Raw genomic sequence first — 24,462 nt, forward strand, 5'->3', positions numbered from 1 at the left:
AATAGCCCTGGGGTAAAGGGTCAGCAGAGCTCAGGGTTGGTTGACCCTGGTGGGTGGGGTGGGTGGGGTGGCTGAGGTGTCCGTCTGGACCTGAGAGGGGGGCTTTGAGTCTCTGGAAGTCCCTGGTCAGAGTCCCCCCCCCCCCTCCCCCGGCTGCTGGTGGGCCAGCTGAACAAACAGAGCAGGTCTGAACAAGGCTGTGCTTCAGAGCTTCAGTCAGACCATGGAACGACCTAGGCCTGCTTGTAGACCTATAGCCTAGACCCAGGACAGGACAGCACGGGGACAGGGGGTTGCTTTCTTCTCCAGGGACACTGCAGAGGCTAGAGCTGACCCACAAAGCTGACCCATCCCCCCTGCAGTCTCTCTCTCTTTTCCTCAAAGCAATAAGCCTGTCTGTCTCTGCTCTGTGACTCCATTTAACTCTCTTCTTCTTTAACGTTTACCCTCCTTCTCTATCTATCTGGTCTTCTCCTCCTCTCTCTCCTATTCCACAGTGTCTCCACTGTTCCTCCTGATTCCACTGGGCTTCAATCCGATATCTTTTGTGTCTCCCTCTTATGTTCAGCACTGTCTTTCATGGCCCGTTCTTAATCATCCCTTGCTCCTCCTCTTCCTCCTCTGACTGAGAATAACTGTAAATGACCAAATAAACATTCACAGTTCACAGTTAGGCTTGGGACAAGTATGGGCATGTATCGAATGAAGGTTTGACAGCTACAACAGACAAAGGAAGTCGTGTGTTCTCGTTCTTCTGTGGCCTGTCATTGATCTACCATGCAGGTCAATCACTGTGTGATCTGACATTGTGTTTGCTCCACTTCTTGCAAAACAGGGGTACTGGTACAACGCACACACACACACCCACACTGATACACATACAGGGAGCCTTCTTCTAGGCAGTGGGGGGCATGTGCTCTGTTAATGAGTGGTATAGATGAAAGGTTTGGTCTCTTCACATATAAGCAAACTGAACCAGTGGTGCCGTTGTTGGACGCTGTTAGATGGTTGACCTCTCCTGTCTCTCACTGGGCACATTGTGTGTGTGTGTGTGTGTATGTGTGTGTGTGTCTGTGTATGTTGCCGTTGTTATATGGCTGACCTCTCCTCGTCTCACAAGTCACATTGTCCCTCGACAGATCCCCTCTGACAACCTGTCAATAAACACCCCAGACCCGCCCTGTCCTGCCCTGTCAACCAATCACTAACCTGTATGGGTTGCCGAGAGGGAAAGCCCCGACACTGGGGCCTGGCTTGTCACAGAAGGTTGCTTTGACCTCTGCACTTCTCTGTGTTCCCCATAATAAACGAAGGCTAAGAAATGACATGGATTGTGTTGCTATAATAGAGGTATCAATCACTGTGGTTTTGATGCATTACTGCTACGAGACTGTGACAGCGAGTGGATGAGTCGCCCATTACCCTCCGTTCTATTGGCAGACGTGCAACCACTGGAAAATAAACTGGATGAGCTCTGTACTATCCTCTGTTTCACAGAGTCGTGGCTGAACAAGGACATGGAAATATAAATCGGCAGAACAGAACAGCTGTGCCCGGTAAGCTGAGGGGAATGTCTCTTTGTGTCTCTTGGTCAACAACTGTTGGTGCGCGATCTCCAGTATTCAGGAAGTCAAATCAAAAACTTTATTAGTCACATGCGCCGAATACAACAAGTGTAGACCTTGAAATGCTTACTTTACAAGCCCTTAACCAACAGTGCAGTTCAAGAAGGGTTAAGAAAATATTTACCAAAGAAAGTAAAGTAAAAAAGAATAAAAAGTAACACAATAACATAACAATAACGAGGCTATATACAGGAGATACCGGAACAGGGTACAGGTTAGTTGAGGTAACTTGTACATGTAGGTAGGGATGAAGTGACTATGCAAAGATAATAAACAGCAAGTAGCAGCAGTAAAACAAATGGAGGGGTGGGTTGTTAATGTAAATAGTCCGGTGGCCATTTGATTAATTGTTCAGCAGTCTTATGGCTTGGGGCTAGACGCTGTTAAGGAGCCTTTTGGTTGTAGACTTGGCGCTCTGGTACCGCTTGCCGTGCGGTAGCAGAGAGAACAGTCTATGACTTGGGTGACTGGAGACTCTGAAAATGTTATGGGCTTTCCTCTGACACTGCCTATTATATAGGTCCTGGATGGAAGGAAGCCTTGCCCCAATTATTTACTCGGCCGTACGCACTACCCTCTGTAGTGCCTTACGGTCAGATGCCGAGCAGTTACCATACCAGGCGGTGATGCAACCGGTCAGGATGCTCTTGATGGTGCAGCTGTAGAACATTTTGAGGATCTGGGGACCCATGCAAAATCCTTTCAGTCTCTTGAGGGGGAAAAGGTTTTGTCGTGCCCTCTTCACAACTGTTTTGGTGTGTTTGGACAATGATAGTTTGTTGGTGATGTGGACACCAAGGAACTTGAAACTCTCGACCCGCTCCACTACAGCCCCATTGATGTTAATGGGGGTCTGTTCGGCCTGCCTTTTCCTGTAGTCCACTTTGTCTTCATCCTCACATTGAGGGAGAGGTTGTTGTCATGGCACCACACTGCCAGTTCCCGGACCTCCTCTCTATAGGCTGTCTCATCGTTGTCGGTGATCAGGCCTACCACTGTTGTGTCTTCAGCAAACTTAATGATGGTTTTGGAGTTGTGTTTGGCCATGCAGTCGTGGGTGAACAGGGAGTACAGGAGAGGACTAAGTACACACCCCTGAGGTGCCCCAGTGTTGAGGATCAGCGTGCAGATGTGTTGTTGCCTACCCTTACCACCTGGGGGTGGCCCGTCAGGAAGTCCAGGATCCAGTTGCAGAGGGAGGTGTTTAGTCCCAGGGTCCTTAGCTTAGTGATGAGCTTCGTGGGCACTATGGTGTTGAACTCTGAGCTGTCGTCAATGAACAGCATTCTCACCTAGGTTATCACACAGTCATCCAGAACAGCTGGTTCTCTTGTGCATGCTTCAGTGTTGCTTGCATCAAAGCGAGCATAAAAGGCATTTAGCTCATCTGGTAGGCTCGCGTCACTGGGCAGCTCGCGTCTGGGTTTCCCTTTGTAGTTAGTAATATTTTTCAAGCCCTGACACATCCGACGAGTATCAGAGTCATTGTTGTAGGATTCAATCTTAATCCTGTATTGATGCTTTGCTTGTTTGATGATTCGTCTGAGGGCATAGCGGGATTTCTTATAAGCGTCCGGATTAGAGTCCCGCTCTTTGAAAGCGGCAGCTCTAGCCTTTTGCTCGGTGCGGATGTTGTCTGTAATCCATGGCTTTCGGTTGGGATATGTACGTACGGTCACTGTGGGGATGACGTCGTCGATGCACTTATTGATGAAGCCGATGACTGAGGTGGTATACTCCTCAATGCCATTGGATGAATCCCGGAACATATTCCAGTCTGTGCTAGGAAAACTGTCCTGTAGTGTAGCATCTGCGTCATCTGACCACTTCCATATTGAGCGAATCACTGGTACTTCCTGCTTTAGTTTTTGCTTGTAAAGAGAATCAGGAGGATATAATTATGGTCAGATTTGCCAAATGTAGGGCGGGGGAGAGCTTTGTATGCATCTCTGTGTGTGGAGTAAAGGTGGTCCAGAGTTGTTTATCCTCTGGTTGCACATGTGACATGCTGGTAAAAATTGATTTAAGTTTGCCTGCATTAAAGTCTCCGGCCACTAGGAGTGCCGCTTCTGGATGAGAATTTTCTTGTTTGCTTACGGCCTTATAGAGTTGGTTGAGTGCGGTTTTAGTGCCAGCATCGGTCTGTGGTGGTAAATTAACAGCTATGAATAATATAGATGAGAACTCTCTTGGTAGACAGTATGGTCTACAGCTTAGCATTAGGTACTCTACCTCAGGCGAGCAATACCTCAAGACAAGTAGACACACACCCCCACCCCTCGTCTTACCAGACGAAGCTTCTTCTCTGTTCTGCCGGTGCATGGAAAATCCCGCCAGCTCTATATTATCTGTGTCGTTGTTCAGTCACGACTCATGAACATAAGATATTACAGTTTTTAATGTTCTGTTGGTAGGATAATCGTAATCATAGGTCATCAATTTTATTTTCCAATGATTACACGTTAGCCAGTAGAACGGATGGCAGTGGGAGTTTACTCCCTCGCCTACGGATTCTCAGAAGGCAGCCCGACCTGCGCAAACTTTTCCTCCGTCTTCTCTTCACGCAAATGACGGAGATTTGGGCCTGTTCCCGGGAAAGCAGTATGTCCTTCTCGTCGGACTCGATAAAGGAAAAAGCTTCTTCCAGTTCGAGGTGAGTAATCGCTGTTCTGATGTCCAGAAGTTATTTTCGGTCATTAGAGATGGTAGCAGCAACATTATATAAAACATAAGTTACAAACAACGCAAAAGAAATAACAAAATAGCACAGTTGGTTAGGAGCATGTAAAACGTCAGCCATGCTCTTTGGCGACATCTTAACATCTCGAGGTTCACATGGTTCTGCTCAACTGTGTTAGAATACCTCACGATAAGCTGTAGACTACACTATTTACCAAGATAATTTTCATCTATATTTTGCGTAGCTGTCTACATAGCGCCACAAACTGCTGGCACTAAGTCCATACTCAAAGAGCTGTATAATGACATAAGCAAACAAGAAAATGCTCACCCAGATGCAGTGCTCCTAGTGTCCGGGGATTTAAATGCAGGGAAACAATATCCATTTGACCTCATTTAGAGGAGACAATAACTCTACTCTACTCACTGATATGTTCAACCTCTCATGGAGACCACCATAGTCCCCAGGCCTAAGAACGCCAAGGTAATCTGTCTAAATGGCTATCTCCCGTAGCACTCACATTTCTACCAATATTGCTCTAAATATACCCAAGAGTGTAATGGTATTTCCCATTGACTGATCACAGTTTTTCAGAAGCCCTAATAATGCCCTAACAATCGGCCTCAATGAATTTTTAAATGCATTGTATCCACGTCTCTTTCCCTGTGTGTTGTGTCCAGACATGTTTCCTCTCCAGAGGGCAGTTTATATGAGCATATAAGATTTAAAGACACTCTACATGTATACATGTATCTTTACACTTTACATGTATCAACCCCAGCTTTCTTGGAGTTCTGTCTGTCACAGCACCCACACCCTAAGGTGCTGTGAAACCTTTTCCAACCCAACTCTGCACCCCAGACATAATCACGGCTGACAAATGGGCCACACAGAGTATCAGGTGTCTCAGAATAATATTTATAAGATAACAAAACAGTGAGACTCAGAAAGCCCGATCTACACCTAATCCTAAGCGTCTACCATTAAAACCAGAGAAGCCCATATTTACCATTACAACCAAGAAAACACCACGTGTATGTTTGTTAACCATTTATTGGAAAAGATAATAATGCATCGTCTTGCCGTCAGGGCTCTGGCTCCTTCAGGGTAGCTCACTGCCAGAGCAAAGCATCATATGAAAATGATCATATAACCACAGCAGTGAGCACGATATGCTAGTACCCTGAACAAAGAAACACAGAACCCAGACAGATGAAGTCTGGGGTGCTGGTGGGATATCAGAAATGGCAAGCATAGCGAGCAGCAGCTAGTTACAGCAGCACGGCAGCGCGTGACATCCGGCATTGAGGAAGCACGTGTAGAACTGTTCAACTTAAATAAATTGCATGTAATTAGACTCTGAATCCAAATGGTGCAATATCAGCTGATGCATTCACACCTGGTTTTCCCTTCTGAACTGGCTATGCTTAATTTATCCATAAGATTCCCCCATAGCGGGATACTCTGGTTTCCTCAGCCTTCTTATCTGTGGAGCACAGATTATAGTGTGTGTGTGTGTGTGTGTGTGTGTGTGTGTGTGTGTGTGTGTGTGTGTGTGTGTGTGTGTGTGTGTGTGTGTGTGTGTGTGTGTGTGTGTGTGTGTGTGTGTGTGTGTGTGTGTGTGTGTGTGTGTGGTGTGTGTGTGAATCAGATGCTTGTGGCTCACCAGGCCTACATGTTGAGTGAGCGAACAGCACAGTGCCTTGATTGAAGACTGACGACGTCAGCAGCACGTGCACACGCATACACACACGCACACGCACGCACACACACACCAACACGATTGTGAAACTAATGTATGAAGTGCCCGAGCCAGAGCTACATATTGAGACAGGAAGTTAGGGGTCAGAGGGAGCTGGGTCAGCCCGGATGAAGCAGGAGCAGCCAATTGTCCATGTCATCCTGTTTCAGTGGGAGCGTCTGGTGAATACACAAAAGTCTTCACAGGAAACACATCACAAACACAAGGTCTTTGTGCACTCTGATGTGTCTCTGGAAAGCTTGAAGTGACACAATTCTAGAGTAGCACAAGTGGGTCTCTCACTGGGCAAAACATGAGTACGATCATGTTGTGCAGGGACTTCATGCAGCCCAAAATTCTTAGCTATGCCTCCTGTCCGTAAATTGGAGAATTTTGCATTTTGAAACACCCAAAACATATTTTCCCTGCAATCTAGAGCCATAATCATTGTGCTTAATTCTATGTCAAAAAAATGTCTAAGCATACCTCTTGAGCTGTCTGTATCCTCCTGACTGGTGTTTCTTTTTTTAAAGAAACTAAATATGCTTCTCTGCATCTCTACTAAAATCTGGGTAAAGGTTTTATTCAGTACATTATTGCTTGCTTTTCTAAAGTCTTCCCTGGCAAACCAAAGTTGGTTCGGTGAAAGTTCCCAGAACAATCGTTAGGTCGCGGCAAATGTTGTCATAACACAAAAACTGTCCAATCGTGGTGATGATAGCAAAATGTTTGTATAAACCATTGGACCCTAAAATATATTTTTAATCATCCACACAGTTTTGGTTCGCTGGTATTTTTGGGGTATTTTATTTGGATCCCCATTAGCTGTTGCAAAAGCTGCAGCTACACTTCCTGCGTTACACACGAAACACGAAACATAATACAGAACTTTAATAGACAAGAACAGCTCAAGGACAGAACTACATACATTTAAAGAAATGACAAATTCATATATTTTTTTTAAAGGCACACAGAGCCTACATATCAATACATACACGCAAACTATCTAGGTCAAATAGGGGAGAGGCGTGGTGCCGTGAGGTGTTGCTTTATCTGTTTTTTTAAACCAGGTTTGCTGTTTATTTGAGCAATATGAGATGGAACAGAGTTCCATGCAATAATGTCTCTATATAATACTGTACACTTTCTTGAATTTGTTCTATATTTGGGGACTGTGAAAAGACCCCTGGTGGCATGCCTGGTGAGGTAAGTGTATGTGTCAGAGTCGTGTGCAAGTTGACTATGCAAACAATTTGGGATTTTCAACACATGAATGTTTCTTATAAAAAGAAGAAGTGATGCAGTCAGTATCTCCTCAACTCTTAGCCAAGAGAGACTGGTATGCATAGTATTTATATCAGCCCTCTGATTACAATGAAAACCAAGACGTGCCACTCTGTTTCTGGCCAGCTGCAGCTTAACCAATTATTTAATTGCAGCAGTCAACCACACAACTGGACAATTATCAAGGTAAGGCAAAACTAGAGCCTGCAGGACTTGCTTTTTCTCCCCATCTATACAACTATTGAATCTATATGTTTTGACCATGACAGTTTATAATCTATGGTAACGCCAAGTAATTTAGTCTCCTCAAATTGTTCAACAGCCACACCATTCATTACCTAATTCTGCTGAGGTCCAGAACTTAGGAAATAATTTGTACCACATACAATGCCCTTAGTTTTAGAGATGTTCAGGGACAGTTTTACTGACCACCCATTCCAAAACAGACTGCAACTCTTTGTTAAGGGTTTCAGTGACTTCATCAGCAGTGTTTGCTGATGCATATATGGTTGAATCATCAGCATACATGGACACACACGCTTTGTTTAATGCCAGTGGCAGGTCATTGCTAACAATAAAATAGAAAAGAGTAGAGGGCCTAAAGAGATGCCCTGCGGTACACCATACGTTACATGTTTGACATTAGAGAAGTTTTCAATAAAGAAAACCCTCTGAGTTCTATTAGATAGCTCTGAATTCACTATATGGCAGAGGTTGAAAAGCCATAACACATGTGTTTTTTCAACAACAGGTTATGGTCAATAATATCAAAGGCTGCACTGTAATCTAACAGTACAGATCTTCTTATTATCCATTTCTTTCTTTATTGATCGATAACAATAATTTTCCACCTCTCCCTACACTAACTTTACAAAATTCAAACTTGCAATGCTTTTCTTTCTTTCTTTTATTTTTGTATGCATGAATACGATGGCTCACTGTTCATTGTTGGCATTTCCAGTCTAAATTTGCCCACTATGCCAATGGTGGCATTTTATCATTAAAATAATTCACAACATCAAATGGTTTTGTGATGAACATGCCATCTGATACACTGAAAGATGGAGTTGAATTTGTTTTTCTGCCCACAATTTCATTTAAAGTAATCCATTTTTCCCCCATTATTCTTCATATCATTGATCTTGGCTTCATAATACAGTTTATTCTTTTTTTTATGTTTAGTCACATAACTTCTCAATTTGCAGTAGGTCAGCCAGTCAAATGTGCAGCCAGACTTAGGCGCCACTCCTTTTTGCCCATCTCTTTCAACCATACAGTTTTTCAATTGCTCAACAATAGAAGAAGCAATTTCATAAATTCATCAAGTGCAGCATCTGGATGCTCCTTATTAATCACATAAGACCAACATTTATTTTTAACATCATCCATTTAAGATTCACGTAAAAAATATTTTGTATGATCTCTTATATACACTGCTCAAAACAATTAAGGGGACACTAAAATAACACATCCTAGATCTGAATGAATGAAATATTATTTTTAAATACTTTTTTTCTTTACATAGTTGAATGTGCTGGCAACAAAATCACACAAAAATTATCAATGGAAATCAAATTTATCAACCCATGGAGGTCTGGATTTGGAGTCACACTCAAAATTAAAGTGGAAAACCACACTACAGGCTGATCCAACTTTGGTCAAAATGAGGCTCAGTAGTGTGTGTGGCCTCCACGTGCCTGTATGGCCTCCCTACAACGCCTGGGCATGCTCCTGATGAGGTGGCAGATGGTCTCCTGAGGGATCTCCTCCCAGACCTGGACTAAAGCATCCGCCAACTCCTGGACAGTCTATGGTGTAACGTGGCGTTGGTGGATGGAGCGAGACATGATGTTCCAGATGTGCTCAATTGGATTCAGGTCTGGGGAACGGGCGGGCCAGTCCATAGCATCAATGCCTTCCTCTTGCAGGAACTGCTGACACAGTCCAGCCACATGAGGTCTAGCATTGTCTTGCATTAGGAGGAACCCAGGGCCAACCGCACCAGCATATGGTCTCACAAGGGGTCTGAGGATCTCATCTCGGTACCTAATGGCAGTCAGGCTACCTCTGGCGAGCACATGTAGGGCTGTGCGTCCCCCCAAAGAAATGCCACCCCACATCATGACTGACCCACCGCCAAACCGGTCATGCTGGAGGATGTTGCAGGCAGCCGAATGTTCTCTATGGCGTCTCCAGACTGTCACATGTGCTCAGTTTGAACCTTCTTTCATCTGTGAAGAGCACAGGGCGCCAGTGGCGAATTTGCCAATCTTGGTGTTCTCTGGCAAATGCCAAACGTCCTGCACAGTGTTAGGCTGTAAGCACAACCCCCACCTGTGGACATCGGGCCCTCATACCACCCTCATGGAGTCTGGTTCTGACCGTTTGAGCAGACACATTCACATTTGTGGCCTGCTGGAGGTCATTTTGCAGGGCTCTGGCAGTGCTCCTCCTGCTCCTCCTTGCACAAAGGCGGAGGTAGCGGTCCTGCTGCTGGGTTGTTGCCCTCCTACGGCCTCCTCCACGTCTCCTGATGTACTGGCATGTCTCCTGGTAGCGCCTCCATGCTCTGGACACTACGCTGACAGATACAGCAAACCTTCTTGCCACAGCTCGCATTGATGAGCCATCCTGGATGAGCTGCACTACCTGAGCCACTTGTGTGGGTTGTAGACTCCGTCTCATGCTACCACTAGAGTGAAAGCACCGCCAGCATTCAAAAGTGACCAAAACATCAGCCAGGAAGCATAGAAACTGAGAAGTGGTCTGTGGTCACCACCTGCAGAACCACTCCTTTATTGGGGGTGTCTTGCTAATTGCCTATAATGTCCACCTGTTGTCTATTCCATTTGCACAATAGCATGTGAAATGTATTGTCAATCAGTGTTGCTTCCTAAGTGGACAGTTTGATTTCACAGAAGTGTGATTGACTTGGAGTTACATTGTGTTGTTTAAGTGTTCCCTTTATTTTTTTGAGCAGTGTACTATTTTAGGCCCAGCATTTGGAAATGTGGCTTTCCTTGATATAGCCACAATTTTGTGATCACTGCATTCAATGGGTATGGATACAGCTTTAGATCAAAGTTCTACAGTATTAGTACAAATGTGATCTATACATGTGGATGATCTTGTTCCTGTAGTGTTTGTAAACACCTTGGAAGGTTGATTAATAACCTGAACCAGATTACAGGCACTGGTTACAGTGGGAAGCTTCGTCTTGAGCAGGCAGCTTGATGAAAACCAGTCAATATTCAGGTCCCCAAGAAAGCAAATATGTATGTGTGTGTATGTGTTTACATCACATACACGATAAAGCATTTCACACATATTATTTAGATACTGACTGTAAGCTCTTGGTGGCCTATAGCAACACCCCAAAAGAAAAGGCTTTAGATGTGCTAAGTGAACCTGCAACCACAACACTTCAATAACACTTGACATAAGATCTTCTCTAAGCATTACAGGGATATGGCTCTGAATATATACAGCAACTTCTCCCCCATAAGCATTTCTGTATCTTCTATAGATGTTATATCCTTGAATTGCTATTGCTGTATCATCAAATTAAATGTCTAAGTGAATCTCAGAAAAGGCTAATATATGAATGTTATCTGATGTTAGTAAGTTATTGACTTCATAAACATTATTTCTAAGGGTACATATATTAATATGGGCTATTTTCAGCCCTTTCCTGGGTAGCCTATCAGAGACAGACATAATATGGAAAAAAGTAAACAAAGCAAGATTTTAAAAAGTACATACAGCAGTCCATTAATCAATTGGTGTGTGTGTGCTGCGGGGTTGAAGTTATGAACTAAGCTTGGCTTTCTCATCCTTTTCGGGCTTTTGGGAGGGAGGGTGGACAATGAGCCTGTCATAGTGGATGTAAGCAATGTCCCCACGCGCTCTGGTAGCTTTCATGGCTGGGATGAGTTCTTTCCTCTTCTGGCGCACAGCTTCAGGATAGTCCTTGTTGAGGAAGATATATGTTCCTGTTAAGTTCTTGGCTCTTTCCAGAACAGCCACCTTGTCCTTGAACCTCAGGAACTTGACCACTATCGGCCTGGGCCTGTCACCTGGGCTGGGGGAGTCCTGTGGGTGCATTCCACCTCAATCTCCCAGTGGTCCAGCTTCAATTTCTCAGAGATAATTTCCCTCACTTTGTCCTCAGACTCCGTCCAGGTCTCATGTGGAGATTCTGCAATTCCATCCACAACCATGTTGTTCCACCTTGATTGTCCCTTGAGATTGTCCCTTATCCATCATTATCATGGATTCACACTCAGAACTGATGTCCTCTCTCAATGACTTACAGATTGCTGTCATCTTGCCGTTTTCCTGCTTCACCTCATCAAGCTGACCCTGGGAGAACTGCAAACTGTTCTTCAAGTCCTGGACCTCTCTGGTCAGGTCGTTTATTAGTTGAATCGACCAGTATTTGGACAAAACACTTGAAGCTATTTTCCTGTTGTTGTAATAACTGCGTGTTGAACTCTTTTTGTTTGTTTAAAGAAGTTCACCTGTGATAGAGAGACTCCACTGTCCTCAACGGTACTACCGCCGGCTTTTATCTTTGTCATGGTAGCTAGCAACGTAGTTTACGCTGTTACTCCTCACAGTTCCAGACAGTGCAGGTCATAGGGAAGATTGAACACAATAAACAGCAGGGATCTAGACAGCCACAAACCCGGAACAATCCGCGGTCCCAGACACAATGGCTAACCTTGTCGCGGGCTGACCAATCGGAATCCACGCTTCAAGATTGTTTTGATCACGCAGACTGGGATATGTTCCGGGTAGCCTCCAAGAATAATATTGACACATATATTGATATGGTGACTGAGTATATCAGGAAATGTATATGAGATGTTGTACTCACTGTGACTATTTAAAACCTACCCAAACCAGAAACCGTGGATAGATGAAAGCATGAACCATCGCATTTAACCATGCATGGTGACTAGGAATATGGCCGAATACAAAGTGCAGTTTTTCCTTCCGTCAGGTAATCAATTAGGAAAACGTCAGTATAGATACAAAGTGGACTCGCACTTCAACTGCTCAGACACAAGATGTATGTGGCAGGGTCTAGAGACAATCACGGCCTACAAAGGGAAAACCAGCCACGTCACGGACACCGACGTCTTGGTTCCGGACAAGCTAAAACTCTTTTTCACCCGCTTTGACCACAGTCCCACCGACTCGGCCTGCTACCAAGGACTGTGGTCTCTCCTTCGTCGTGGCTGATGTGAGGACGACATTTAAACATGTTAACCCTCGCAAGGCTGCAGGCCCAGACGGCATCCCTAGCCAAGTCCTCAGAGCATGCGCAGACCAGCTGGCTGGAGTGTTTTTACGGACATATTCAATCTCTCCCTATCCCAGTCTACTCTCCCCACATGCTGTGGACAAGATGTCCACCATTGTTCCTATACTCAATAAAGCAAAGGTAACTGAACTAAATGACTATCATCCCGTAGCACTCACTTCTGTCATCATGAAGTGCTTAGAGAGACTAGTCAAGGATCATATCACTTCTACCTTACCTGACACACTAGACCCACCCCAATAGATCCACAGAAGATGCAATCGCCATCACACTGCACATTGCCCTAGCCCACCTGGACAAGAGGAATACCTATGTAAGAATGCTGTTCATTGACTATAGCTCAGCATTTAACACCCTCCAAGCTCATCATTAAGCTTGAAGCCATGGGTCTGAGTCCCGCCCTGTACAGCTGGGTCCTGGACTTCCAGATGGGCTGCCCCATCTGGAAAGCTTCACGTTCCACGGCATACATATCACTGACAAACTGAAATGGTCAACCCACACAGACAGTGTGGTGAAGAAGGGGCAACAGCGCCTCTTCAACCTCAGGAGGCTGAAGAAATTTGGCTTGGTACTTAAAACCCTCACAAACTTTTACAGATGCACAATTGAGAGCATCCTGTAAAGCCTTTATCACCGCCTGGTATGGCAACTGCACCGCCCACAACCACAGGGCTCTACAGAGGGTGGTGCGGTCTGCCCAAAGCATCACCAGGAATGTCACAGGAAGGCCAAAAAGATAATCAAGGACAACAACCACCCGAGCCACTGCCTGGTCACCCTGCTATCATCCAGAAGGCGAGGTCAGTACAGGTGCATCAAAGCTGGTATCGAGAGACTGAAAAAAAATAAAGATTATATCTCAAGGCCATCACTGTTAAATTCTGTTAAATAGCCATCACTAGCACATTAGAGGTTGCTTCCTTATATACATAGACTTGGAGTCACTGGCCACTTTAATAATGTTTACATATTTTGCATTACTCATCTCATATGTATATACTATATTCTATCCTACTGTATCTAAGTCTATGCCGCTCTGACATTGCTCACCCAATATTTATATATTCTTAATTCTATTCCTTTACTTTACATTTGTGTGGATTGTTGTGAAATGGTAAAATATTTCTGTTAGATATTACTACACTGTTAGAGGTAGAAACACAAGCATTTCACTACACCCACAATAACATCTGCTAAACATGTGTATGTGACAAATAACATTTGATTTGATTTGAAGAAACCCTGCTAGCTTGATAGGTAGCTAGCTCGGCAGGATCACTGGACGGAGAGTAGCAGTCCCAGAAACTGATGCCAAATGCGTCTCGGGATCCAAACTAAAAAGTTAGCTAGCTACTAAGAAACGTTCAAATGCACTTTAAAAAAAAAACTTTTCAAAACAACAAACCGAGCTCTCCCTCGTGAAACATTACTGGGCCATACTGATTTGACATTACCTGGGAACCTGTAACCTTGTTACAGACGTTGTGCACATCGTTTTAGTGAATGCTAGAACATTCCAAGGATATCTCATTTAAACTGGGGGAATATATACATCTTTTGGAATGTTATCATCCTAATGTTAGATAAAAACCTAATTAGAACTTAATGGGAAACTTCGCTAATGTTCTGGAAATGTTCCCAGTTTGATGGGTACCAACTTAAACAAGCTAGCTACTCTAACTGGACTGATAGCCTGAAATGGCATCTTGGTAGTTAGTTATGAGTTTGGGAAATTGGGAAGCTATCTGGGCTAGCTAAATCCAACTTCATAAAATTGCTATGTGGCTAGTAGTAGTAGTACAAGTGTCCCTGTGCCCCCTATTGGCATGACGCCTCTGAGCCGGTGTGTGTATAGTGGATGTGTGCGTTTCTGTGCGTTCTTGTATGCTCTCCCCATTATGGGACCATTATTGATTATTCAGCAGCTTAACATTCTCTGAACTCCTGTCTTTTTGTACTCTATCCATCTTCTGCACCCCTAATTACCTTTCTGTAATCTGTCCACAGGGGTGTCAAGTACTTCAGGAAAAAATACTTGAAAGTACTACTTAAATAGTATTTGGGGTAACTGTACTTTACTATTTATCTTTTTGACAGCTTTTACTTTCTAAAGAAAATGATGTACTTTTTACTCCATACATTTTCTCTGACACCCAAAAGTACTCGTTACATTTTGAATGCTGAGCAGGACAGGAAAATTGTCTAATTCACCCACTTATCAGGAGAACATCCATGGTCATCCCTACTGCCTCTGATCTGGTGGACTCACTAAACACACATGCTTCATTTGTAATGATGTCTGAGGTTTGGAGTGAGCCCCTGGCTATCTGTAAATTTTAAAAACAAAAAATGAATCCGCCTGGTTTGTTTTATATAAGGAAGTTGAAAATATTATACATTTACTTTTGATACTTAAGTACATTTTAGCAATTACATTTATTTTGATACTTAAGTATATTTAAAACCAAACACTTTTAGACTTTTACCCAAGTATTCTTTTACTGGGTGACTCACTTTTATTTGAGTCATTTTCCATGAAGTAATCTTTACTTTTACTCAAGTATGACAATTGGGTACTTTTTCTACCACTGTCAGTCCGTTCTCTGCCCTCCGCCCTCTCCATCCATTTAACAGCACAACAACTCTCAATGCCAGCGCCTCGGTAAATACTCACCAGCTGGGCACGATATGAGGAAAATAGCAGAAAAAGCAGTAAGCAGAAAGCGGGGGGGGGGGGGGGGGGGGGGGGAGAAAAGAAGGAGAAGAAAAGAAAGGATTTAGTACGCTGGTGGAATACAACCTTCTCCAAAGCTGGGCATGGTATTGGCAGAGGGCCAAGAGGGAGAGACAATACACTGCACTGCAGGTCCAGGTCTCTTTACAGACTCACTGGAGCTGTCTTTTCTAAAGCGCTTTACAGAGAAGGCGGGTAGTGGGGCATTAGGGCGGTAGGGTATTGGGGCAACAGAATTATCATTCCTGTCCAAGCAAGGCCCAGTGTGTGTGTGTGTGTGGTTCATGTACTATAGACATGTCAGCCTGTGCTGCTCTATTGTGACTGCATGGGGCTACAGTACATGGTGACATGCCCCTCCAATATTCACAACACCTCAATGGGGTTACAGTACATAGGCCGTAACAGCAAGAGGGAACGTTGCGGACATGACCATGACAATATTCACAACACCTCAAAGAGTAACAGTAAGAGGAACACAGCCCTGATCAGAAGAGCTACAGTTGTCCTTGTCCCAGATAGTGAAGCTCCCAACATCCCTGTTCCCAGCCTCCTCCCACCTGAATCCTCCTCACCACTAGCCATAACCATGCTACCATTTGGGGTACAGCAATATTTGTCTCGTCATCACTCTCTCTCTCTCTCCCTCAATCCCTTTCTCCAATCCATGATATTTTCATAAATTTTGTCCAATCTTCTCCTCCTCCTCTCCTCTCATTCTCTCCGCCGTGGTGAGTGGAAGGTCAAGGCTCAAACTGAAAATCAGAAACAGGGAAAAGGAGGAGAAGAAGGAAGGATAAGGAGGAGGGGAAGGGGGAGGAGTGCACCCCTCGGACATCAAAGGCTCTGTCCCATTGTGAGGCAGTACAATGGAAGCTGTTGCCGTAGCAGGGGGGGGGGGGGGGGGTCTGACCCCCTTGCTGGCCAACTGACAGCCCAGTGGGGGGTGATTAATTGGAGGAATAAGGAAGGGTGGGGGTGTGTGCACTACATTCAAGTATAGTTGTCCGAACTAAACTCTCTGACTCCCTGTTCAGTCGAGACTCAGAGCAATATGGGGACACTGACTGTATATGTCTCATTTAGGTTTAGGCCTACGTGATTCCATAATGAAAATATGCGCTCTCGGAGGGCGCAGCGGTCTAAGACACTGCGTCTCAGTGCTAGAGGTGTCACTACAGACAATGGTTTGATCCTGGGCTGTATTGGTTGACCTGCAGGCCATGATCCAGATTTTTTTTAAACGTAAAGTTGTTTCCCGCTTTTACATTCTTTCTCTCCTACTTTTTCTCCCCACCTCTGTCCTCTCTTCCTCCCCCTCTCACCGTCTCCCCCTCTCCCTCTCTTCCCTATCCCCCTAAGCCAGAGGGGCTTACCTTGTGGGGTTGATAGGCGATGGCGAGTGGAGAGTAGTGGACAAGCACTTTCACGGCTGAGTTGGGAGCCATTAACCCCCATACAGAGTCTCTCTCTCTCTCTCTCTCTCTCTCTCTCTCTCTCTCTCTCTCTACTATTAATCTCCTGTGACAGATTCACTGTTTACCAAATCCACCGAGGATCCTGGGGGATGACTGCCCGGCGCCACTCCGTTCCATTAACCTTTGACCTCAATCCTAACGCAGAACAGCGCTATGGGTACCGGAGCCAGAGACAGGCGAGATGTGGTGGACCCTGGCTGACACAGAGAGTTGGACAAAGTCCACCTGGACGACTGACAGTCCTCACCTACTAACCTAAACCTGGCAGAGACTGTTATCTCGGATATCACTCCATCTCAACTCTGTGCTGACCCCATATCAATGTGTTTAATATCTGAGCATCACATACACTGAAAGTATGAGTATTGTATTGCAGTGGCACACAATCAACAGTAGTTGGCAGCATATGCTGTTGCAATTGTAGATATTTGTGATCCCTGCTGTACACTGTACACTGGGCACACAATGTAATTTCAACTTGGATAATTGAGTAATATTTGGTTGAGACATTGATCAATGAGATTACAACCTATATTCACCCACTCAAAAAGGCAGCCAAAAGTTAGTTGAAAACCGAATGTGTTATCACCATGCTTTCAACCATCTAAAATCACAACCAAATTCTTTTGAAAAAAAACAATGACAGCTTTTTGGTTTAGTTGCCACCCAAATGTCTATCACTGCACTTTCAACCATTTAAAAGCGCAGCAACTTTCAAACGGGGAATACAATGTCAGATATGTTGTTTATTTATAAAAACAGATTCATGTGTTATCACAGTGCTTCATCTAATAGCAGAACCAAATGACCTGGATTGCAGCTGAGATTACATTCAAAGTACATGGTGCAAGTGATCAATGCCGTTCGAGACTCTCCACCGATCCGTGACGACCTACGCATGCTATCTTGAAAATCTATGTGAAAGAATGGGACTAAATCCAATCAAATCTTAAATGCAATTTAAATATTGTTTGGTTTGATTTTAGTCCTATTCTTCAACTTAGATTTTTTAGTTGAGATGGAGTCTTGAATCCAACATATTAGTTATTCATTTGTAGACCAACTGGAATTAAAGCTGGACTTCGTCAGCGGCAGAGACGGAACTATCCAAGCACATCTCCTTCAAATGTTGATATTTGGTTGCGTTGACAACCGAACAAAATAAAACATAATAAAATATCATTACATTTTTAATCAACCAGAGCTTGAATACCTAGGCCTATTGTATTGTCTATTTGTAGTTGAGTTCTGGATTGAATTGAAACAATAGCTCTAGATGACTTTGAACATGCTATGTAGGCCTAAGTAGCATCGTTAATGATGATGTTCACATTTCATTTGCGCTGTTAAACTTTCTCGTTGAATGACTTCGATAGCAACAGTGAATCTATTTCGCTTTTAAGTCGAGATCTCTCAACAGTTTCTCCTGATAGCACGTTGGTAATAGTCAGTGACAAATGCATGATCGTAGCTGAGCAGGGCTGGGATTGGTTCAAACCCGGGATGGGAGACCAAAGGAGGTGCTGCAGAGCATATATGTTTTATTTCTGATAGTGGATATAAGGTTGAAGATCTGACCTTGTTTTAAAGGTACAAATTCAACATATTTTATACAAGGTTGGTCTATGTCGAAATTTGGTTACCATGACGACATAATCCTGTGGTTGAAATTTCACCCTCAAAACATCCTTTGACGACTTTCTCCAAATCCAGTGTATATTCCCTGTAGATCCCACGTCACAATACGTTGACAAATGACATTGACACAAGTTGATTAAACCAGTTTGTTCCCTGTGGGAAATGTATTTCCTAGAAGCGGTAGCTTCACGTAGATTTGATTCGGTAAACTTTTCCACGGCATTCTTCTCTCCTGTACAACAGAAGAAATGACCTCATCTCACTGGTTCAGTGAGCAGCCAGGTCGCTCAAGATCCAGTGTGAAAATCATTGTGGGTCCAGGTAACTCTTTTAGTCCACCACGTTGGCTCCGAGGGTGGCGTGTTCAATCCCCAGTCTTTCATTTCTAACGTTTTATGTTTCTAACCCTGTCCAAAACCTTAACCCTTTACTAGAACCGTTTTGGAATGAACGCCTCAACTTAAACCATTCGAAATGTGACTTTTATGGGACAAACTTCAGCGAGTCGTCCACATGGTTGTCTTGGTTTGATATAATCCTTCTTTAACCGGTCTCCTCCCCTTCAGCTACACTGACTGAAGTGGATTTAGCAGGTGACATCAAAAAAGGACATCGGCGGGGGAGAGAAATACCCAATTCTTACGCATGAGTAAAAGTACGAATACTTCAATAGAAAATCACTCAAGTAAAAGTGAAAGTCACCCAGCGACATACTACTTGAGTTGAAGTCTAAAAGTATTTGATTTTTAAATGTACTTAAGTATCAAATGTAAATGCAATTGCTAAAATACACTTAAGCATCAATAGTAAAAGTATTTAGCGAACAATATGGCACCATTTAAAAAAAAAAATTGTTTTAAATGTATGGATAGCCAGGGGCACACTCCAACACTCAGACATCATTTACAAACGAAGCGTGAGCGTTTAATGAGTCAGCCAGAGCAGAGGTAGTAGGGATGACCAGGGATGTTCTCTTGATAAGTGTGTGAATTGGACCATTAGTCCTGTCACAATGTAACAAGTACTTTGGGGTATCAGGCTAAATGTACGGAGTAAAAAGTACATCATTCTCTTTAGGAATGTAGTAAAGTTAAAGTGGTCAAAAAAATATAAATAGTCAACTAAAGTTCAAATACCCCAAAAAACGACTTAAGTAGTACAACAAAGTATTTTTCACTTAAGTACTTTACACCACTGAACAAGGAATCACAGCTTTCACCTGATCAGTTTATGTCATGCAAAGAGCAGGTGTTCCTAATGTTTATTTCACTCAGTGTAGAAGACACTAGTCCATGTCTTCATAGTGTTTGTATGGGGCAGGACTTGAAAGTTTAGCAAGGTCTGTGAGTGTGCACTCAGCCTTACAGTGTGAACGTAGATCTGCTCAATCATGGGGAGCGACAGAAGAGCTCGTCCCTCATTCAGCAGCACACTGGCCTCTTCCCCTTCTCCCTCCCCCTTCTCGCCTCCTCTTTTCCCTCCACAAGGTTTATGGTAGATAGACAGGACAGGACAGGACACACACACACACACACACACGGAAATACACACTTAACACCCTACCTTTAGTCAACCATGTTTGAGTTTTCTACAGATTTTCAGGAAAGCAGTGAAGGAGGACGATGTCTCTCCGTTGCCAAAAACAGAACTATTTACCCCACAAGATGACGCAAGTAGTGCCCTGCAGTTGACCCAGTCTCCACTCTATCGAGATCTGCTTCAGCACAACACCAGAGTGCTGCGCTCATCAAGAGGACAACACAAACAAGACCTGTCTTCTCCAATACATCTCCTCCATGAACTAACCTTAGACAACCATCAGTCTCTAACATAGCTATCAGAGTAACCTAACCTCTATTGGGCTACTTTGGCCACCAAACCAGACCAGTACTATTTCCAACATATTCCAAACACCACACCAACTAACCACACATCCAAAGTAGCTCAATATATCTCCTCACATCTTCTATACTGGCTTTATAAGAGGATGTTAAACATGAACAATATGTACATTCAAAAAGCTGGACATGCATGCACTCACAGACACACACACACACACACACACATACACACACACACACACACACACACACACACACACGCACACGCACACACACACACACACACACACACACACACACACACACACACACACACACATAAACACACACACACATAACACACACACACACACTCCCCCACACACACATATCCCCCCAGCCAGCCGCTTTCCACAAATCATATACAAATGTTTATGGCTTTTTCCACAAATAAAGAGAACGACAGAAACAGAGGGGGGAAGGGGTTTAGGAAGGCTGTTGGACACAAGGCAGGGTTCTGAGCCAACTAGCACTCCTCACTGCTTATAATCTGCAGTCCCAGGTGTGTGTCTGTGTGTGTGTGTGTGTGTGTGTGTGTGTGTGTGTGTGTGTGTGTGTGTGTGTGTGTGTGTGTGTGTGTGTGTGTGTGTGTGTGTGTGTGTGTGTGTGTGTGTGTGTGTGTGTGTGTGTGTGTGTGTGTGTGTATATGTGTATGTGTGTGTGTGTGTGTTCTACAGTCCTCACTGCTTATATTTTCCAGTCCCAGGGGTAATGCTGTATGGCCAGCTGGATCACATTGGCAGGAGTTGAGTTAGTGAAGAGAGAGTGATGGGGAGGTACGTGCATGGGCCTTACATGGTCTGTGCTGATTCGCGTGCACACACACACACACACAATGAAGAGGAGGGAAAATGTTTTCAATATATCAAGGTCGAAAATAGGGAAAATAAAAACTGTTGAATGCAAATTGTTGCACTGTTGAATAGAAAGAGGAGTGGGAGGCCCCGGTGTCCGTCGATCCCGCTCCAGAGTACAGGCCTCTGTGTAAAGCTCATTCCTTCAACGATAAACGTGAATACGACCATCACCCCTGGTGAGACAAAACTCATCAGTGAAGAGCACTTTTTGCCAGTCCTGTCTGGCCCAGCAATGGTGGGTTTGTGCTCATAGGCGATGTTGTATCCGGTGATGTCTGGTGAGGACCTGCCTTACAACAGGCCTCAGTCCAGCCTCTCTCAGCCTGTTGGGGACAGTCTGAGCACTGATGGAGGGATTGTGCGTTCCTGGTGTAACTCGGGCAGTTGTTGTTGCCATCCTGTACCTGTTCCGCAGGTGTGATGTTCTGATGTACCGATCCTGTACAGGTGTTGTTATACGTGGTCTGCCACTGCGAGGACGATCAGCTGTCCATCTTGTCTCCCTGTAGCGCTGTCTTAGGCGTCTCACCGTACGGACATTGCAGTTTATTGCCCTGGCCACATCTGTAGTCCTCATGCCTCCTTGCAGCATGCCTAAGGCACATTCACGCAGATGAGCAGGGACCATGGGCATCATTCTGGTATTTTTCAGAGTCAGTAGAAAGGCCTCTTTAGTGTCCTAAGTTTTCATAACTGAGACCTTAAGTGCCTGCCGTCTGTAAGCTGTTAGTGTCTTAATGACCGTTCCACAGGTGCATGTTCATTAATTGTTTATGGTTCATTGAACAAGCACGGGAAACAGCGTTTAAACCCTTTACAATGAAGATCTGTGAAGTTATTTGGATTTTTACCAAATATTTTTGAAAGACAGGGTCCTGAAAAGTGAAGAGTTTATATAAAAAAATATACTTTCCTTCTTTATTATTTTCCCTTAACCCTACCACCCCTCCATTTCCCCCTAACCCTACCACCCCTCCATTTCCCCCTAACCCTACCACCCCTCCATTTCCCCCTAACCCTACCACCCCTCCATTTCCCCCTAACCCTACCACCCCTCCATTTCCCCCTAACCCTACCACCCCTCCATTTCCCCCTAACCCTACCACCCCTCCATTTCCCCCTAACCCTACCACCCCTCCATTTCCCCCTAACCCTACCACCCCTCCATTTCCCCCTAACCCTACCACCCCTCCATTTCCCCCTAACCCTACCACCCCTCCATTTCCCCCTAACCCTACCACCCCTCCATTTCCCCCTAACCCTACCACCCCTCCATTTCCCCCTAACCCTACCACCCCTCCATTTCCCCCTAACCCTACCACCCCTCCATTTCCCCCTAACCCTACCACCCCTCCATTTCCCCCTAACCCTACCACCCCTCCATTTCCCCCTAACCCTACCACCCCTCCATTTCCCCCTAACCCTACCACCCCTCCATTTCCCTCTAACCCTACCACCCCTCCATTTCCCCCTAACCCCATCACCCCTCCACTTCCCCCTAACCCCATCACCCCTACACTTCCCCCTAATCCCATCACCCCTCCACTTCCCCCTAACCCTACCACCCCTCCATTTCCCCCTAACCCTACCACCCCTCCCCTAATTGGACTAAACCAATGGACAACAATATTTTGGCTTTTACTTCCAGTTTATACATACTATATAAATTTTACAGACAGTATATTTTACAATCGTTGTCTTTTTTGGGGATGTCACTTCTTGCCATTGTCGGGCAGTAATGCATAAGGTGATTGGTCATAGGTTAGAGGTTAGAGGTTAGGTTTAAAGGTAGACGTAGATGCACCAAGTAAACAGTAGTGTCTATTTCCGCAATGACCAGCAGCGTTGAAGGGCGATGCTAAACTTCTCTGCTGGTTTGTTCTCGTAGCGACCACGCTGTAGCAGGATGAAGCGCACCTGTGCACATGTGCAGATACTCCGTGTAACTGCCTGAGAGCAAAGTCTTGCATCTCAATGGGCACGTTTGAGCTCATCACTTTTGTCAAAGTCCATTGTCACCGCCTTTGAAAGTGTGACGCATTCTGTGGTTTAACATAAATCATGCTTTTTATTTTATTTCATTTTGGAGTAAAAGATGATAGTTGTTAATTACTTTATTTTAGTTAACAAAATTGTTTTTTCATCATTCATTTTTGTTTTAGTTTCAGTTTTACTTTACTATAATAATATTGATGAGCAGGGTGTGTGTGGAGGGATGAGAGTTTTAGGATGAGCAGGGTGTGTGTGGAGAGATGAGAGTTTTAGGATGAGCAGGGTGTGTGTGGAGGGATGAGAGTTTTAGGATGAGCAGGGTGTGTGTGGAGGGATGAGAGTTTTAGGATGAGCAGGGTGTGTGTGGAGGGATGAGAGTGTTAGGATGAGCAGGGTGTGTGTGGAGAGATGAGAGTTTTAGGATGAGCAGGGTGTGTGTGGAGAGATGAGAGTGTTAGGCTGAGCAGGGTGTGTGTGGAAAGATGAGAGTGTTAGGATGAGCAGGGTGTGTGTGGAAAGATGAGAGTTTTAGGATGAGCAGGGTGTGTGTGGAGAGATGAGAGTTTTAGGATGAGCAGGGTGTGTGTGGAGAGATGAGAGTGTTAGGATGAGCAGGGTGTGTGTGGAAAGATGCGAGTGTTAGGATGAGCAGGGTGTGTGTGGAAAGATGAGAGTTTTAGGATGAGCAGGGTGTGTGTGGAGAGATGAGAGTGTTAGGATGAGCAGGGTGTGTGTGGAAAGATGAGAGTTTTAGGATGAGCAGGGTGTGTGTGGAGAGATGAGAGTTTTAGGATGAGCAGGGTGTGTGTGGAGAGATGAGAGTTTTAGGATGAGCAGGGTGTGTGTGGAGAGATGAGAGTTTTAGGATGAGCAGGGTGTGTGTGGAGAGACGAGAATGGTAGGATGACCAGGGTGTGTGTGGAGAGACGAGAGTGGTAGGATGACCAGGGTGTGTGTGGAGAGAAGAGTGTGTTAGGATGAGCACAATGACGGCCTACCCCTGCCAAACCCGGACGACGCTGGGCCAATTGTACGCCACCCTATGGGACTCCCAATCCCAGCCAGATGTGGTACAGCCTGGATTTCAAACCAGGGACTGTAGTGACGCCTCTTGCACTGAGAGGCGGTGGCTTAAACCGCTGCACCACTCGGGCCACATTGAGCACACCCTCACTCACATCTGCTTTGTGTTGTTCTGTTATGGGCTGTCGGAGACACAAC

The sequence above is a fragment of the Oncorhynchus kisutch genome, linkage group LG7 (assembly GCF_002021735.2).
Source record: "Oncorhynchus kisutch isolate 150728-3 linkage group LG7, Okis_V2, whole genome shotgun sequence".
Taxonomy (NCBI): domain Eukaryota; kingdom Metazoa; phylum Chordata; class Actinopteri; order Salmoniformes; family Salmonidae; genus Oncorhynchus; species Oncorhynchus kisutch.